This window comes from Coturnix japonica, chromosome 3, assembly GCF_001577835.2.
Source record: "Coturnix japonica isolate 7356 chromosome 3, Coturnix japonica 2.1, whole genome shotgun sequence".
NCBI lineage: Eukaryota > Metazoa > Chordata > Aves > Galliformes > Phasianidae > Coturnix > Coturnix japonica.
This window is the reverse complement of record NC_029518.1, coordinates 73,555,398-73,569,312: the sequence shown is the minus strand read 5'-3', so window position 1 is coordinate 73,569,312 and position 13,915 is coordinate 73,555,398. Positions and strand designations below refer to the sequence as shown.

The 13,915-nt window shown below is 36.6% G+C and overlaps 1 protein-coding gene across 1 annotated transcript in view; it reads right to left on the bottom strand.

Moving 5' to 3' along the window:
* FILIP1 (filamin A interacting protein 1) overlaps nt 1-13,915 on the bottom strand; it is a 122,897-nt gene that overhangs the window by 107,393 nt on the left and 1,589 nt on the right. The gene's annotated exons all lie outside the window — the stretch shown is intronic.

Below are 13,915 nucleotides of genomic sequence, written 5' to 3'. Positions count from 1 at the left end.
CCATGACAGAAGAACATCTCTGCAAGGGGATCAAAGCAAGGTTTCAAAATCCAAGATTACATTCTTCATGAAGAATCAAGGACCTGAAGCTAAAATGTAAAGAAAGCGAAGATATGTGCAAAATAGCTTATTACTGTCAAACTGGTCAGCAAAAAAATGGGCCCTGTTCTCCATGTCCATCTTAACATTTGCCATATACTACACTTTGTGGTCTTACTTTCACAACTGTGGAGAGGAGGGATCTGCCAAAGCACTTATTTCTACTTCCTATTATTTAAGAATTTGGTGAACAATAATGAGGAGTTAAATTGCTATAACATTCATTTACATGAAGACACATTGCTTGCTAGTGATACTTAAAAATGAAATGGTCTTTCAAAATGCTTTACTTTAAGCAGCAATGTTGAAAACAGTTCTCTAACCACACAGTTCACTGGGAGCATTAGGGGAGAATTGCTCTGCCTTATTTGTTGACTGCTGGAAGAGGAAGAAAGTTTAAATAACAGAATTTTGACAGTAACAAGTAAGGATAACAAGAAGATTATTTATCTATTTATTTATTTATTAAAAGCTTTTATTGCTTTAGGACCAATTTTTCCAGTACTACTGTTACTAATAATCAGCAAACTGTTGGAATAATAGAAAACCATAACATATCTGGACTCATTATTAAATCTTTAAGTTAAAATAAGTTCCTACAGTTTCCTTGTAAATAAAAACACAGTTTTTAGAGAAACCAAAGTTATGTGAATGCAGATGAGATAAGGAATGCCTGGTCAAAAGGGTAATGTGCAACTGCATGGTGAAGAAATCATGAGAAGGGATACACAAAAGAACCAGAATCAGTGCTATAGCAAGAGCACTGCAGAAAGCAAAGCAAGGCATATCTACCTCGAAACAGACAGAGAGAAAAACAGAAAATATACCCACTGAACTTTTGGTTTTCAAGGTATAAGCGACCTCAACAGAAGGAGTTACATACCAGCTCAAACAGAACCAACAACCACAACTGACAACCATGTTGCTTTTCTTCCTTTCCATTTGTAGACTATTTTCAGTAGATCTATGTTTAACTAACTCCTGAGTATTCCATCTTTCAGTACTCAAAAAGCATACCAGAACAAATAAGGTTGAGCAGAGAAGCTAGAGCTAGTACTGGCTTAAGAAATTTGTAAGAGAGTCATAGAATCGTAGAATCACAAGGTTGGAAGGGACCTAAAAGATCATCTAGTCCAACCACCCTCCCATTACTGTAGTGACAGCAAACCACTAAACCATATCTTGGAGTTCTGCATTCAGATGCCTCTTGAACACTGCCAGTGACGGTGACCTCACCACCTCTCTGGGCAGGCTGTTCCAGTGCTTGACCACTCTCTGAGAAAAAAGTTCCTTCTTATGTCCAAATCTAAACCTCTTCTGGTACAATTTGTGGCCATTTTCTCAGGTCCTGTTTATTTCTGGGAAGAAGAGGCCAAGACCCTCCTCATCACAACCTCCCTTCAGGCACCATATTGAGACAGCTCTGAATACTTCCAAGGATGGAGTCAATGCACAAAATGAATAGTACATCAGAGAAGATTTTATTTCACCTAAATCAGTCATGAAACTAGGTGTACAGTCAGAGCTGATTCACAGTGAATTATTTTATCTTGAAGATATGATTAGACACTCATTTGTGATGGTCTGAGTAACATGAGAAGAGTCTGCTCTGCTTCCGCTTCTAAATCATTTTCCCAAAGTAACAATCTATATTAATTTAATGAGTATACCTTGTAGTATTTTTCATGTGCTACCTTATGCTGTACTTTTTAAAAGGAAATAAGGTTTAGTTGAAACTAGAAAGTAAATAAAAAGATAACTCTTTCTTTTTCCCTCAGAATTCCTGCAATTGTATTAATTTTTATGCTTTCAAGACTTCTAGTGTGCCAAGACCTAAGTCTTCATAGTCAGTACATTTCTAAATAAGAGAATCAGGGAGCAATGTGCACTGCTGGTTGCTCAAATTGGAAGTACTTTCACCAAAGTGAAGTATGTCTTCCAACAGCGAAGAGCACAGTATCTGTCTTTGAAAGCTGGTATTTAACTGTCCAAGAAAAGTCCAAAGAATTTTTTGAACTGCATATTTAAATGATACTGAGAAAACAGATGATTCAATTATATAATTAGAGCTGATACATTCTGCACTACCTCTGTCATATTATCCTAGAAAGTGTATTAAGCCTAAGATAGCCTTAACAAGAAACAGATCTCTTTTTGGCAAATATTACCCTCACATTCCTCCTTTTACAGAAAGCAAGAGGCCAAGATTTGTGTTTTGTGTTTCCTTTTCACATATAAACCTTTAAAATTTTAAGTTTATTTTATCCTGTTTTTCCCCACAACTCCTTCATGCTAAGTAAGTTTTCTTTCTCCTCCACATGTACATAAATCTTTCTAGAAAGTCAGGATGGTCCTCCTAAATCTCAAATTATTCTTCTCTATTTCTGTCAAAAGGATGCCATCCAGATCATCCATTAAGTGCTTCTACACTGCTTGCTTTTTAGTGTTGCATATGTGATAGGCTGGGATATAAACATTTTTCAACAGATAACAAATCTTCAGTGCACCACCACAAAGAATATTCTAGGGGTATTTTAGCCTTCAAGAAAACAAACAGTAGATAAAAAAAGCTAATACTCACCAGACCACAGTGACATATCTGGGAACCAACTCAAGCAGAATAGAACTGCACAACCACTTAAAGTTAAAAATAAGACAAATCAGAAAAACATTGCAAAACAAGTAAAATAAATCATTCTCAAAAGAGAGCTGAGAATGTGCTGAAGCAGAACCTGAACACTTAATGACAAGATTAATTTTGCTGTTGCTGGAGGATACGGCTGGCTTGTCATATAAAGCTGTAGCAGCTGAAGTCTATAAAACAGTGAAACCAAAAAAGTAGCTTGCTTGTCAAAGAGAGGAAAAAGAGACCTCTGCATCCTTCACCTTAGATATCAGTAGGAACTGTATCTTTTCTGTTGATCAAAAGCAAAGGCCTGGAAGGGAAGTAGGCAAATCAACCAACCAAACAGGACAGGGATGAAAACAGAAATTTTGTCTTAGCACTGACAAAAACAGAAATGAATGAAGATATAGGCCAGGCAGTTAATGGCTGAATGTATTTTAGTGTAGGAATGCAGAAATTTCAGTGATATGGGCAGTCCTCATCTAACCTTCCTAGACAAAAATGACTGTCTTGTGCTATCAGTTTGGCTTACAGTGTTAGCTGACAGACACTGTTAAACGCATCTCTTCAGATCCAAAAAAAATACTCTTCAGTAGGCATGAGAGTTCCAAGCCACCACCTGCACTGAGGTCAATTTCTGCCATTTGTAAGAAAACGAGAGATTTTAACATAAAGTGAGAGGAAGTCAATAAGACAGGTCTTAAGCTAAAAACACACTGAATCATTTCTTATAAATACAGGAAATTATATAAATACATACAAGAAACCAGTTTGCTTCCAAACATGTAATTGAACTCCAAAATCCATTAAAACTAAAGACTTTGATTACTGTAATATGGGAAGAGAAACATGATGGGAAATAATAAAATAGGGGGATTTTAATAGCTTTCTTTACTGATAATTGAAGCCAGTTAACTACTCTAGTTAAGTATAAAGTAGCTTTTTGTGAACACAGATGACCATAAGCATTCCTGAGAATGCTTGAGAGAGATCAGAGAGAGGGGAGGCAACACTAATTTCAAAAAGGCCAAAACATTACACGAATGTTGTGTTTTCAAAGCATTTTTGTTTTTGGAAGAGAAGAAGATGCAGCATATCTGGTTGCAGTAAAGGTGCTGGGTGGGCAATTTGTTTTCTTTCCGTCTGTTTCTGCACATCCAATTGTACTGTCACTCAGGCTTTGTAAGCCCTCACGAAGTACAGTGGGAAAAAAAATGGAGAAAAGTAAATTATTGTTTTGTATTTGCTATGTTTTGTATTTGCTACACACCATGTTTGGAGCAGGCCTCAGGAATATCAGTGTACAAGGCCAAAGCACAGAGTCACTGAAGCTGAATGCACTGCATGGTGCAGCAGTTTATCCCAGCCCTCTCATGTCATTTGAAGGCCTAGAACTGACAGATGTTTGGGATCAACTGACAATTTGTGTGACACACCTGGGCTAGCAAACTATAAGTCTCAAGTTTTCAGGATGCAAGAGTTGAAAACAAGGTGGGTGAAGAGTGAGAGCTACATGTGAGAAACTCTATTAGAACAGTCAGAAACAATACAGCTCTTAACCAGCTGCCTGTTACACTTTATCTTCTTGATAATAAGGGATTTAGTGGAAGATGAGTGTTGTCGACTTACATAATAGCATAGGATTGCCAGGATCTGAAGTTACAAGCATAACTCTACTGCACAGAGAGAACTGCCATTGGACTGGAAAGAAGGGCATGGGCAGGACAACCTCGCACCCTAGAAAAAGGAGTTACTTCCCAATGAAAAGCCGTATCTTCTTTGAGATCTTTCTCCATTATATCAAGTGAAACCTTTACAAGGGCACTGTGGGAAGGCATCTTTCCATTATTGTCTACAAGAAATGGACAGAAGCAGGAGGGTTTTAGCAAATACCCACTGACTGTTTAGTCACTTTTTTTATACCACTCATCTCATTTATTTATTTAAGTCCTCACTAGTGCATGCCCTTTTATTCTAGCCCAGATTTTTTCTAGGATACATTATAAGAATGAATATTTTTGGAGTAGCCTATTTTTCCATTAAAATCTGTACTTTCAGAAGATTCCACAAAGTTCCATCCTTACATATATGGGTCAAATAAACTTTAAATCCATTTATAGAACTGAATATGAACATTTCTCTGTCCTTTCTGTAAATATTTCTCACATCTCAGATCTTGCCTCAGGTTTCTTCAGTGAATACTTAAATAAAAGAGTAGGTAGCAGAAGAATTTCTTCATAGTTCTCCAATATCATTATTTTCACAAATTAGAACTTTATATATATTACAAAATTACCTGTTTGTTACAAGCAAATAAACAAAACTATAACAATTACTTTCATGTTCATAGCGTTATTATAGAGTTAGTATTCATAGAGAACAACTTCAAAAAGAAAGACAACAGATTTTTTAATACTGTTCAAATAGAATAAAAATAAACAAATTAAAGCATAAAGGGAAAAGGAGAAGCACCAAAACATTTGTCTGAAAAATCTCTGATGAACAAATCCTCCCAAATTCCTCTTCTTTGACTTCATGACAATCATTAAATTAATTCCTCTGAATGTAAACAGGTTTTTTTTCTGTTCATCTGCCAACAAAATTACATCAACCTTCACCTCACCTTCACATAATAAAGAATCACAGTGATATATATTTCCCTGGACTGCCCAAACTTCTAACGCTTCTCATTTTTCCTGTAGTATGCCTCATGGTAAATATTTAATGCACTATTTGTTAAAAAACAAAAACAAAGAAACAAAAAAACAACCCTCATCTTTTTATTTTATGTGAAGATGTCAACAAATTGCATATAAAAACATTCCCTGGATTATTCACTTGGTACCAAACTCCTATTACTTTGAGAGTTCTGTATCCTAGAGGGAGGAGGAGGAAATAGGGTGGATCCTCTTTAACCCAAGCTCTCATTTAAGCAGTAAGAGACTATCACCATGATATCCATACTGTGGTTCACATATATTATGATCAGCTTGGGATTCAGCTGTACTAATACAGAAATCTATACTGTTGATGAATACTTTTTGGCCAGCTATCCAGACTCCCTGGGCATCAAGAGAAATAAGCAGTTCTAAAGTGTAGCTCCTCCTTTACTAACACAGCCAGTGAAATAACTCCCTACAAGTATTTATTTCTCTCCACTGATAAGATGCTGAGGCTAAATCAGACTTCCCTGATGTCTGAAATTACCTCATATAACACTCACCCTTGCTTTCTAAGTTGGCTTGTGATCCCAGGTATTGGTCTCTACCCTGAAAACAGAAGAATTATATTTCCTTCACAAACTTTTCAATTTTCAATTAACCATCTATTTCAAACAGCTAATTTTGTATTTCTAGACATTTTTTTTCATTATTTCTTCAGCTCTTCTGTCTAGTCAAAAGATTATGTCACAAGTAGACATGCAACAAGACTGCTGAGGATTATTAATTAAGAGTCAATAGAGAGTTGTCCCTATGAACAAATGCTTCTAGCTAAATAATTATGCTTTTCTCTGAGTTTCAACCCAATTTTTCTACTTGACCTTGAAGTAAACTATCTCTGTGGTCCTGCTTACAACAGCTGAAGCCAGTTAAACAAGGAAGGGCCAAGCACAAAAACAAACTTCTTGAAAGCATCCTGGTTATAACTCAGGAAAGATTTATTAATTAGATCTGAATCTTATTTACTCCAGGTCTTCAAAAAGAACATTTAAATCATCATAGTCAGCCTGTACCAAACAAATAAACAAAACAAAAATCAGACAAAAAGACACCAGAAACACCAGAAAAAAAAAATCAACTGCCTCAAAGATACTTTTGTCAGTAGCAGAGATGGTGAAAGAATAGATTGTTTATTTTAACTGTGTTTGAAAGAGACTTTATGAGGTTAAATTAAAGTAATGTATACTTTCAGACCTTCTGTTCACTATCCTAATGACAAACATATGGGATGGAAAGCCACTTCCTGTAGCAATCAGCTGAAGTGCCTACTCAGGCACCAAAAAGGCCACCTGCAGATTTTGGCAGTGTCCTGGTTCTGACAGAGACTGCTACAAACCATATTGGATTTCCACCCTGAACATCTCTTATGACTTGCATCTCTCCACTTCTTGCCAGTTACCAACAGAATGTATGTATCACCAAACTCTGGCTGTTAGAAGACTATGCCATAGAATCACAGAATGGTTTGGGTTGGAAGGGACCTTTAGGATCATCTACTTCCAACTCCCTGCTATAGGCAGGGATACCACCCCCTAGACCAACTTGCTCAAAGCCCCATCCAGCCTGGCTTCCAGGGAGGGGGCATCCACAACCTCACTGGGCAAACTACCCCATTGTCTCACCATGAAGCAGAAACTGTGAGAAGCATTAAATGGAAGAGCTCCTTTTCTTATTTCATAGGTGCTACTTGGTAACTTCTCTTTTCTGTTGGTAGGTCTGTTTCATGGTGAATTATGCTCATTCAGTGTCAGTTTCAGGTTCTCCTACTGCTGCACCTGCATCACAGGGACCAACAGCTGCCTGTTGCTGTCACTCTTCTGTCCTAGTTCTGAGAACATCCTCTGCAGGTGGCGGGTCTGTCCCAACTGTACTTTCATACGGTGTAACATACTGATGGGGAAACACATCGGGCACATCACTTAGTGCAGTCCTGGGCTTAGAGCAGCTGCACCAAGAGGCAGAATCCTGATCTCAAACTTTATACTTGAAGCCTTTTCAACTTATTACAAGATGTGCACTTCTTGCATGTGATAGGAAAGCTTTCCCTTAAGCTGGAAATGTAGCATCCAAAGTCTGACCTACTGGGACTACAAAGAACTGAGCCAGAGCTTTAGCCTTTTCTCACTGTAACTAGGGTCTGTACTCATTCACTTAGTAAAGTGGAAAAGGGCTACAGATTGTTTTGTCTGTTTAATACATTTTAGAAATATGAAAATTTTAAGGAACCTAAACTAACAGTATCTTTAAATGAGATTTATGACTAAGTAAAGCTCATTTTTTTTCATCAATATCTTGAGAAATTTAAATACTGAATTCGCCCTTATTTAGAAAGGTGAATCAACAAGAGGTATAGAATCATAGAATCATAGAATCACCAAAGTTGGAAAAGACCTAAAAGATCATCCATTACAACCATTCACCTATTACTAATAGCTCCCACTAAACCATGTCCCTCAGCACAACATCCAGTCTTTCCTTGAACACCCCCAGGGTCAGTGACTCCACCACCTCCCTGGGCAGTGCATTCCAGTGCCTCACCACCCTTCTGAGAAGTAATACCTCCTAATGACCAGCCTGAATCTCCCCTGCCGTACCTTGAAACCATTCCCTCTGGTCCTATCACTAATGACATGAGAGAAGAGGCTATTACTATTTAAAAACAAAAAGATTTATTTTGGTGCAGAATTACTCTGAGCCTTTCACATTATCTGTATGGGTTATTAGCATTCTGTGCTTTTCCGTGGGTCTTAAATGACTACATAATGCCATCTAGAGGTGTGGGGCTTCTAGTCTTCTGAAAACAACTAAGTTTTAAATTAACTTCGTCACATCCTTTCTAACACAAATGTATTTTGTCTATCAGAAAGAAAACATGAGGCATATAACAAAAATAATAATGATGCAATTATTTTTTAACTCTTTACATTTTACATATATCCTCTCTCTGTGCAGTTCACAGCTCAGAGCCAGTGCAGAACATGCCACTTGGTACATAGCAACCACAGCACAGTCATGTGCCCTGTACATCAAGATAAACCCACAGGAGCTCTTGTTCTACTGGATGTGTTATACAACTGCTTTGGACATACATCCCTTCAGACAAGCCTTCATATGTCTCCATTTTACCAGCTTCCTTAACCCTAGTCTTGGTTTCTAGCTTCAGCATCCCTGTCTACACCTGTGTCAGTAAATAATACCTTGGCCACATGTCATCCCTTTAGCTGCTGCTGCCAGATTGCCTACTAGAAGCAGTCCCTGCACTGTGCTGACCAGAACCCTTCCCAGACACTACCCTGGAAAGTATTTAGTTGGTACAAGCAAAATTGTCACAGAGTCTGTTCCAATAATTTAACTGTATCATCTTGTGGCAGTGCTCAGGATACTATTCTGAACCAGTTGAATTTACCAGTGAAGAAGTATCTTCCAGTTTATCATAGCTGTTCTTTCAGCTACATCCATAAAGCTCAATTTTCTACTGGAGAGCTCACCACCAACTCCCAGATGTTCCGAAAGATGACGTGGCCTATTTAGAAATAGTCAGGTGGAGCAGTAAATGGTATTTCAGAGTATTTAGACTACAATGGAAAGAAAGGATTTCTGAATATTTCAGCAGTCCTACATTAACTTTCTCAGGCCTATAGCACAATCAGTGTCACTGCACAGCAAAGTTCCTGTTTTAGAAACTCAACTCAGAATTGATATTTAGGCACGTGAAGCATTACATATGCAATTCCTATTTTCTTTCCAAGGTAAAACTACTTTCAAGTGGACATTCCTCTCACAGTTCATGTATACTAATACATTCTTGAGCCATCTCTCATTGCCCTTTCTTAAGAAGCTGTCAACAATTTTGGCTTTAGATTGCCATAGAAATGGTGGATAAAGTTAACCATATATATTTCCTATAAAAATATTTCACAGACTCTTTCCCGTTCTCCATTTGCACCTCCTCTTCTCTACAGAGAACACAGAGGGAGAATTTCTGATGTCCTATTACACGATGTTTCCTGAACAGCTGTTGCAGCTGAAGCTTTCATTTTCACATGGTGTGTTCCATAGACATTTTCACTGCAATACTGGATAACACTAAAATTGCATGGTACCCTTTTCATTTTTTCAGTGACTTTTCCTAAACTCTCTAATTCCCATTCAGTTGAACACCCTCTTACTTTCTCTGGAAATGTATAACCTTTTGTCATGAGATTAGTAAAAGTGACAAAAAAAAAATAATCCTAAAAAACGACAAATTACTACTTTTCTGAATGTAATAAACTTACTAAATATCTCACTAGTATACATTTTATGTATATACATACACTACAAATGCAAGTATCAGTATATATCACCAAAAAAAGTCCAAGCTAAATAGCATAAACATTAACTACAGAATATATGACAGCAGGTCTTAATTCATACTACATCATGGAGACCGTAACTGAAAACAACAGAAAACATTTATCGAATGAATTAAAATATAAATTAATTTTATAACTTTTTTTTTTTTCCTATAAGTGTTATATTATAAATCTGAAGTTTAAAAAAACAACAAAACACACTTTCTTACCATAGCCTTTGTCACTGCTTTCCAAAAGGTTCTGGACATAATATTTTGTTACCAAATTCAAAACTGAAGATGAAAAGAACAAAAATCCTGAATGGTAATTTCAAGTGTATTAAGAGTAGAAGGTCCATTCACACCCAGAAAGATTTCTTAGAGGGTTCAGCTGAAATTTGCAAACACAGTATGCTAAATGTCTGCCATCTGGTCTGTATCACTGCGTAGATTCTAGAAAATGTCTTAAAGAGTACTTTGATTCTGTGTAAGTGTGGGATGTACTGTCCACAACAACATTATGCATACTTTTCCCTTACATAATGTCCTGGATACAATGAATAAGGTCAGTACACACTAGATTTACCAGTAGGAGTAATGGCAGCATGGAATAAGTATTTGGCATAATTAACACATTCCTGTTTTTCCCATTAACTATTACCAAGGGACGCCTTAAAGCAAGAGAACTTTACATAATAAATATGTAAGTTTTGATGTAGAAAACGGCGAAGGCTAGTTGACATCTCGTTCTTTTAAAAACAGAGCACAAATTTCAACAATAAGGTTCTTTAATGCCTTTCTTTTGATCTTAGAACAATCACCACTCTGTACTTCACCCCACGTATCTCTGACATGCAATCTGAGACCAGATATCTAAAGCATTTGCTTTTTGGTAACAAAGCCTGACATCTGAATATACATGAATGTATATGTACAAAGACACAAAGAGATATAACCTCATTTAAATAATTTGGATTAGATTTTAGGATCAGAATGTGATGTTTCATATGTATTACTCAAATGTAAATTCCTTTGAAAGAACTTTTATAACTACATATATTTATAAAGAGAGATGGTGAGAGAACAAGAAGAGTGGAGGGGAACTGACACTACTAGCTAGATTCTGTCTTTGTTTTCTTATGATTGTCTTATACCTAAACATCTAAGCTGAAATTTTCTACATACAATGTCAGTTTCTGACTCAGTTTTTTTTTTTATTCTATTCGAGAAAATTTATTTCAACAAAAAAATCTTGCTGCCTTGCAGTAAAGACTGATTGCAAATCCTGCTAAAACTAAGGTTCATTTTTCCTCGATTGCTTTTGTCTTACATAAGAGGCCTGATACTTCTCAAGGTGGGTCGCATCTATGCTTCTAAACCACTATTTGCAGCCTCCTGAATTGTATAATCTATGCTGAAGGGGCAAGTGCTTAAAACTTTATCTATCTGTTAGAGTTTGGCAGGCAGAAGACTCATTCTGTACAATGTTCCATGCTGGAATAAAGAAAACTTTATTTTGGTGAAATCAATCCCTGAAATACAGGTAGGTTTCCTTATATATCATTATCTCTTTCTTTTATTTTCCCTTTGCCAGATGTTCACATTTCTGTTATGCGTGGTCAGAACTGCAAGATATTTTTATCTTCTGGTAACAGCCCCTTCATATATTGATGTATTGTTTATATATTTATTTTGCTACAATCATATGTACTAAAAATGAGACATTCCTCAGTTCTAAAATTCATTCTAGAAATACTTACTCAAAATACTACAGTGGGCATTCAGTACAAAATACATTTAATTTCCTACATCAAAGTTTAGGGGATCTTTTGTGCTTATTTGAGTTAGATACTAGCCTGTGCTAAGTGTTTAAGGTCTTGAGCAGTCTTACCTTGAAAAATCTGTAAGTGGCAGTTCTCTTCCTCTTTCAGTATGTGTGTATATATGTGCGTGTGTGTGTGTATATATATATATATATATATATAGTGGAACTATATTTCTACTTTTTAAATTACCTTCAGAAATAAATTTTACTTGTCACAGAATCATGAAATCCTTAGAGTTGGAAGGGTCCTCAGAAGGTCATCCAGTCCAACTGCTCTGCAACGTACAGGAACACCACAGCTACATCAAGTTGCCCAGGGCCTGATCAAGCCTCACCTTGGAAGTCTCGTGGTGTAGTCTCATGCTCTAGAAAGAGACGTGGTGTAGGGAACCTGCTTTGGCAGGGGGGTTGGACTTGATGATCTCTAGAGGTCCCTTCCAACCCCTACAATTCTGTGATTCTCCAAGAATGGGGTATCCACCACATCTCAGGGCAACCTGTTCCAGTGCCTCACCACCCTCACTGTAAAAGACTTTTTCCTTATATCTAACCTAATTCTACCCTCTTTAAGCTTGAAGCCATTTACCCTTGTGCTATCATTACAGACCCTGCTAAAAAAATCTATTTCTTTCCTGTAGCTCGCCTTTATGTACTGAAAGGCAGCTATCAGGTAATCTCTGAACTTTCATAGCATTTTTAAGCAGTAGTACACACAACTATCATGTAAGTGTGAGATAGAAGTTTTGGAAGCAAGCTTTAATTAATCAAGTATTTCTCATTCACGTTTATAAGTTATAAAAATTACAAAAGTGGGAATATCTAACCATTTTTAATGAGTGACTGAACACTACAAAGTAGGGAGATAAGTAGAGTGGAAAATTCATTACACTATGTTGTTTCATCTGATTTCCTGAATGAAAAGATTACAAATAGAATATCCCTGATCAAACATTCAGTCTGTAATTAAAATGCTCCCACAAAACTCTAATCACACAAAAGTCATATTAAAATCAAACCGTATGCAACAGCGTACCTCAAGATTTCTCAAATGAACGGCCTGCACACACATCTTTTGCAGACTGTTACGGCTGATAGGGAAAAAAAAAAAAAAAAAAAAAGAAAAATAGGTGAGCCAGTACAGTACTAATCTGCCCCCTGGTGACAAACTATGAAAAACCACTCCATCAGGGAAGACAGCTTGCCCAGAAACGTCAACGAGGACAGGGATAAGCAATTGATATTTGAGACACTTAGATGTGGCACAGAAAACGAAATTCATCCAGTATTCTCCTTTTCAAGACTAGGGATGTTTCAGTGCTACCTTGGAACTCAGATTGCAAGTTTATAGGATTCATCTAATCCAATAGAAACTCATATGCTATAGAAATCTATGTCTGAACTAGGCACCTAAATTCTCTTTATAGTAAATAGAAAGAAATGGGAGATTTGATGGAGCAATTTAACTCAGGTATTTATCTAAAAATATCTCCAATAAATCATACTTTAAAAGCGCCTATTCCTCTCTATTAAGCAGAAAAGAAGGGCAGACCTCTTGCTCAAAACTAGACCAGCTCTGTAGTCATCTAAAGGCAAGTGATGAATCCCACTGTCTGTATTTCTGCAACAGAGGATAACTGCAGTTCTGACTTCGATAGAAGAATTTTAAGGCATTAGAGGCTGTGAATAGCTCAAAGATCAACTTTTTATGGGGCAGGTAGCTGTAACAATTTTATCTTGATAATATTTATAGAAAAACCTTATCTTTCAGGGTCAGTAATTTGAGATTTTATATATATATGTGTGTGTGTGTGTGTATACATATATATACATAAATATATTGTTTTTAATAGTACCTCACTTCATCCATATATTTTACAAAAGTTTGTCTGTATTATAAGTACTATTACAGCTGTTTCCTAAAATACAAAGTGCTACTTTTCTAACTTCATATTAAATTGCCTAAATAAATTGCCTAATTTTACAAAACATTCACCATTTGGTCCTGATGATGGACTAAAGACTTTGATTTGTACCTTCTCCTCTTCCCATACCCTTATCTCAAGTATTTTTCTCTTCTCAGCTTGAAATACACTATTTCCAGTTCTTCAGATTCTTTGCTTTCATAACTGAAAGAGTTGCTGTATTCAACAGCTCCTGTCTGAGACCTGAATGAACTACCTTCATCACCTTCTTTCAAGATCGTGTATTAGTGCTTAATTTAAAATAGAACAAAGGAGAAAAACAGGGTTTTTCTCTTACAGCTGACTGCTCATTCTCAACCTTCTTAATGGTACAGTAAAGCAAAAACGTAG